Source organism: Oncorhynchus clarkii, unplaced genomic scaffold, assembly GCF_045791955.1.
Source record: "Oncorhynchus clarkii lewisi isolate Uvic-CL-2024 unplaced genomic scaffold, UVic_Ocla_1.0 unplaced_contig_6067_pilon_pilon, whole genome shotgun sequence".
Taxonomy (NCBI): domain Eukaryota; kingdom Metazoa; phylum Chordata; class Actinopteri; order Salmoniformes; family Salmonidae; genus Oncorhynchus; species Oncorhynchus clarkii.
The window spans coordinates 48,110-54,391 of NW_027261154.1; positions in this window are offsets into that span (position 1 = coordinate 48,110).

Consider the following 6,282-nt stretch of genomic DNA (forward strand, 5'->3'; position numbering starts at 1 on the left):
CATCTACCCTCGGCCTCTCCCATCTAGCTCTGAAGACCATCCAGCCCCATCCTTCATCTACCCTCGGCCTCTCCCATCTAGCTCTGAAGACCATCCAGTCCCATCCTTCATCTACCCTCGACCTCTCCCATCTAGCTCTGAAGACCATCCAGTCCCATCCTTCATCTACCCTCGGCCTCTCCCATCTAGCTCTGAAGACCATCCAGTCCCATCCTTCATCTACCCTCGGCCTCTCCCATCTAGCTGTGAAGACCATCCAGTCCCATCCTTCATCTACCCTCGGCCTCTCCCGTCTAGCTCTGTAGACCATCCAGTTCTATTTACCAAATATTTTTAACTGTGCTGTTTCACAAATGTTCTGAACCTACATACATTTTATAGACACAGTGTATTTTACATGAGTTATCTTGTTGTTTTTAGTCCCACCCTTCAGCTCCACTATATATATATACAATTTGCCTGTGCTGTGCAGTGATGTTTCACAAAAGTTCTGAACCTTTGTATTCTACAGATTGTAAATTAAAGATAAAAAATGTTTCTAAAAGTGTTATTATTGATTGAAGACTATGACTTTTCAAGTCACCCAGCAGTGTGATTTGCAGAGTTAGCTCCAGGTAAATGTTGCAATTCTTCAGCCATTTCTGGACCTGCGACCAAAAACAAGCTACAGTGTATTCAGAAAGCGAAAAGTAATTCAGACCCCTTGACTTTTTCCACATTTTGATACGTTACAGCCTTATTATAAAATGTATTAAATAAATGTTTTTCCTAATCAATCTACACACAATACCCCATAATGACACAGTAAAAACAGGTTTTTATAAATGTTTTGCTAACCTGGCACTATCCCTACGGTGAAGCACAGTGGTGGCAGCATCATGCTGTGGTGGTGTTTTTCAGCGGCAGGGACTGGGAGACTAATAATCGAAAGTGAGAGGTTGTAATCTGAAAAAAAAGGGAAAAAGTTCATTCTTGAACATGGGGTGAGACATTATTCCTAATCTGATAGAGAACCAGTTCGGATTTAAGTTTAACTTTTGTATGACTGAAGCCTTTAGTGAGACGTCTAATGCATTCATATTTCATCATTTCTGCCCTCCGAATTCATGTACATTATATAAATAGGCCTGTTTAATTTTGTCTGGGTTGCCGTTCCAAATAAAAAGGAATATATTTTGCTCATATAATTTAAAAAACAGGTCGCTAGGTGTAAAGAAGGCCAAAAGGGGATATGACTAAAGAGTTAATCAGGGTAAACTGGAATATGACTAAAGAGTTAATCAGGGTAAACTGGGATATGACTAAAGGGTTAATCAGGGTAAACTGGGATATGACTAAAGAGTTAATCAGGGTAAACTGGGATATGACTAAAGAGTTAATCAGGGTAAACTGGGATATGACTAAAGAGTTAATCAGGGTAAACCGGGATATGACTAAAGAGTTAATCAGGGTAAACTGGGATATGACTAAAGAGTTAATCAGGGTAAACTGGGATATGACTAAAGAGTTAATCAGGGTAAACTGGGATATGACTAAAGAGTTAATCAGGGTAAACTGGGATATAACTAAGGAGTTAATCAGGGTAAACCGGGATATGACTAAAGAGTTAATCAGGGTAAACTGGGATATGACTAAGGAGTTAATCAGGGTAAACTGGGATATAACTAAGGAGTTAATCAGGGTAAACCGGGATATGACTAAAGAGTTAATCAGGGTAAACTGGGATATGACTAAAGAGTTAATCAGGGTAAACTGGGATGTGACTAAATAGATAATCAGGGTGATTTTTCCACAAATACACAGGTATGTTCCTTTCCATGGTAGCCAGATCTTATCTATTTTTGCGAACCTTATATAACACCGTATTCTACTGAGATAATTTCTTTCAGGATATGAATACTGAGTATGTGTAAGGGATTTCCTCCTCTTCTTTCGAAGAGGAGAGGCGAGAAGGATCGGAGGACCAATATGCAGCGTGGTTAAAGTTCATGGTTCTTTAATCAGAGAAACTATACATGAACAGAATACAAAACAAGAACCGTGAAAACCCGAAAACAGTCGCGTGTGGCACAAACACTGACACAGGAGACAACCACCCACAAAATACCCAAAGAATATGGCTGCCTAAATATGGTTCCCAATCAGAGACAACGATAAACACCTGCCTCTGATTGAGAACCACTCTAGGCAACCATAGACTTAACTAGACAACTACACTGAACACAACCCCATAATCTCATAAACCCCTAGACAAGACGAAACACAATAAATCACCCATGTCACACCCTGGCCTAACCAAAATAATAAAGAAAACGGTGGTATACTACCACTGGTATGCCATCCAGCCCTGGAGTTTGGTATCCTTCCACTGGTATGCCATCCAGCCCTGGAGTTTGGTATCCTTCCACTGGTATGCCATCCAGCCCTGGAGTTTGGTATACTACCACTGGTATGCCATCCAGCCCTGGAGTTTGGTATCCTTCCACTGGTATGCCATCCAGCCCTGGAGTTTGGTATACTACCACTGGTATGCCATCCAGCCCTGGAGTTTGGTATCCTTCCACTGGTATGCCATCCAGCCCTGGAGTTTGGTATCCTTCCACTGGTATGCCATCCAGCCCTGGAGTTTGGTATCCTTCCACTGGTATGCCATCCAGCCCTGGAGTTTGGTATCCTTCCACTGGTATGTCATCCAGCCCTGGAGTTTGGTATACTACCACTGATAAGCCATCCAGCCCTGGAGTTTGGTATCCTTCCACTGGTATGTCATCCAGCCCTGGAGTTTGGTATACTACCACTGGTATGCCATCCAGCCCTGGAGTTTGGTATCCTTCCACTGGTATGCCATCCAGCCCTGGAGTTTGGTATCCTTCCACTGGTATGCCATCCAGCCCTGGAGTTTGGTATACTACCACTGGTATGCCATCCAGCCCTGGAGTTTGGTATCCTTCCACTGGTATGCCATCCAGCCCTGGAGTTTGGTATCCTTCCACTGGTAGGCCATCCAGCCCTGGAGTTTGGTATCCTTCCACTGGTATGCCATCCAGCCCTGGAGTTTGGTATACTACCACTGGTATGCCATCCAGCCCTGGAGTTTGGTATCCTTCCACTGGTATGCCATCCAGCCCTGGAGTTTGGTATCCTTCCACTGGTATGCCATCCAGCCCTGGAGTTTGGTATCCTTCCACTGGTATGCCATCCAGACCTGGAGTTTGGTATCCTTCCACTGGTATGCCATCCAGACCTGGAGTTTGGTATCCTTCCACTGGTATGCCATCCAGACCTGGAGTTTGGTATCCTTCCACTGGTATGCCATCCAGCCCTGGAGTTTGGTATCCTTCCACTGGTATGCCATCCAGACCTGGAGTTTGGTATCCTTCCACTGGTATGCCATCCAGCCCTGGAGTTTGGTATCCTTCCACTGGTATGCCATCCAGCCCTGGAGTTTGGTATCCTTCCACTGGTAGGCCATCCAGCCCTGGAGTTTGGTATCCTTCCACTGGTATGTCATCCAGCCCTGGAGTTTGGTATCCTTCCACTGGTAGGCCATCCAGCCCTAGAGTTTGGTATCCTTCCACTGGTATGTCATCCAGCCCTGGAGTTTGGTATTCCTCCACTGGTAGGCCATCCAGCCCTGGAGTTTGGTATCCTTCCACTGGTATGCCATCCAGCCCTGGAGTTTGGTATCCTTCCACTGGTATGTCATCCAGCCCTGGAGTTTGGTATACTACCACTGGTATGCCATCCAGCCCTGGAGTTTGGTATCCTTCCACTGGTATGTCATCCAGCCCTGGAGTTTGGGATACTACCACTGGTATGCCATCCAGCCCTGGAGTTTGGTATCCTTCCACTGGTATGTCATCCAGCCCTGGAGTTTGGTATACTACCACTGGTATGCCATCCAGCCCTGGAGTTTGGTATCCTTCCACTGGTATGCCATCCAGCCCTGGAGTTTGGTATCCTTCCACTGGTATGCCATCCAGCCCTGGAGTTTGGTATACTACCACTGGTATGCCATCCAGCCCTGGAGTTTGGTATCCTTCCACTGGTATGCCATCCAGCCCTGGAGTTTGGTATCCTTCCACTGGTAGGCCATCCAGCCCTGGAGTTTGGTATCCTTCCACTGGTATGCCATCCAGCCCTGGAGTTTGGTATACTACCACTGGTATGCCATCCAGCCCTGGAGTTTGGTATCCTTCCACTGGTATGCCATCCAGCCCTGGAGTTTGGTATCCTTCCACTGGTATGCCATCCAGCCCTGGAGTTTGGTATCCTTCCACTGGTATGCCATCCAGACCTGGAGTTTGGTATCCTTCCACTGGTATGCCATCCAGACCTGGAGTTTGGTATCCTTCCACTGGTATGCCATCCAGACCTGGAGTTTGGTATCCTTCCACTGGTATGCCATCCAGCCCTGGAGTTTGGTATCTTTCCACTGGTATGCCATCCAGACCTGGAGTTTGGTATCCTTCCACTGGTATGCCATCCAGCCCTGGAGTTTGGTATCCTTCCACTGGTATGCCATCCAGCCCTGGAGTTTGGTATCCTTCCACTGGTAGGCCATCCAGCCCTGGAGTTTGGTATCCTTCCACTGGTATGTCATCCAGCCCTGGAGTTTGGTATCCTTCCACTGGTAGGCCATCCAGCCCTATAGTTATGTATCCTTCCACTGGTATGTCATCCAGCCCTGGAGTTTGGTATTCCTCCACTGGTAGGCCATCCAGCCCTGGAGTTTGGTATCCTTCCACTGGTATGTCATCCAGCCCTGGAGTTTGGTATCCTTCCACTGGTATGTCATCCAGCCCTGGAGTTTGGTATTCCTCCACTGGTATGTCATCCAGCCCTGGAGTTTGGTATCCTTCCACTGGTAGGCCATCCAGCCCTGGAGTTTGGTATCCTTCCACTGGTATGCCATCCAGCCCTGGAGTTTGGTATTCCTCCACTGGTATGTCATCCAGCCCTGGAGTTTGGTATCCTTCCACTGGTAGGCCATCCAGCCCTGGAGTTTGGTATTCCTCCACTGGTATGTCATCCAGCCCTGGAGTTTGGTATTCCTCCACTGGTATGTCATCCAGCCCTGGAGTTTGGTATTCCTCCACTGGTAGGCCATCCAGCCCTGGAGTTTGGTATGCTTCCACTGGTATGTCATCCAGCCCTGGAGTTTGGTATTCCTCCACTGGTAGGCCATCCAGCCCTGGAGTTTGGTATCCTTCCACTGGTATGTCATCCAGCCCTGGAGTTTGGTATTCCTCCACTGGTATGCCATCCAGCCCTGGAGTTTGGTATCCTTCCACTGGTAGGCCATCCAGCCCTGGAGTTTTCCCAGACTTAAAGGCTTGAATTGCATCAAGAAGTTCCTCCTCTGTAATTTGACCTTCACATGAGTCTTTCTATCCGGCTGTTAATTTTACAATGTTAAAAGGAAACAAATCCGTACAATTAACTTGAGTTACTGGAGATGGAGGAGACTGAAACAAAAACACATGCTTAAAGTCATTTGCTTCCTCTACCAAAATATTGTTTGGTGAATCATGGGTGACTCTGTCATTTGTAGCAAGTTTCAGTAAATTATTTTTGGTATTATTTATATGTTGAAGATTTAAGATTTAAATATTCCATCCATTTCACTTTATTTTTATAATATATTACACTGGATCTTTATTTTTATAATATATTACACTGGATCTTTCTAGAATAACTTCCTGCATTTCTTTTTGTTTTTCCTCTAACTTATTCTGCGCCCGTGTGTGTGTGTGTGTGTGTTGTGTGTGTGTGTGTGTGTGTTGTGTGTGTGTGTGTGTGTGTGTGTGTGTGTGTGTGTGTGTGTGTGTGTGTGTGTGTGTGTGTGTGTGTGTGTGTGTGTGTGTTGTGTGTGTGTGTGTGTATGTGTGTGTGTATGTGTGTGTGTGTGTGTGTGTATGTTGTGTGTGTGTGTGTGTGTGTGTGTGTGTGTGTGTGTGTGTGTGTGTGTGTGTGTGTGTGTGTGTGTGTGTGTGTGTGTGTGTGTGTGTGTGTGTGTGTGTGTGTGTGTGTGTGTGTGTGTGTGTGTGTGTGTGTGTGTGTGTTGTGTGTGTGTGTGTGTATGTGTGTGTGTATGTGTGTGTGTGTGTGTGTGTGTATGTGTGTGTGTGTGTGTGTGTGTGTGTGTGTGTGTGTGTGTGTGTGTGTGTGTGTGTGTGTGTGTGTGTGTTGTGTGTGTGTGTGTGTGTGTATGTTGTGTGTGTGTGTGTGTGTGTATGTTGTGTGTGTATGTGTGTGTGTGTGTGTGTGTGTGTGTGTGTG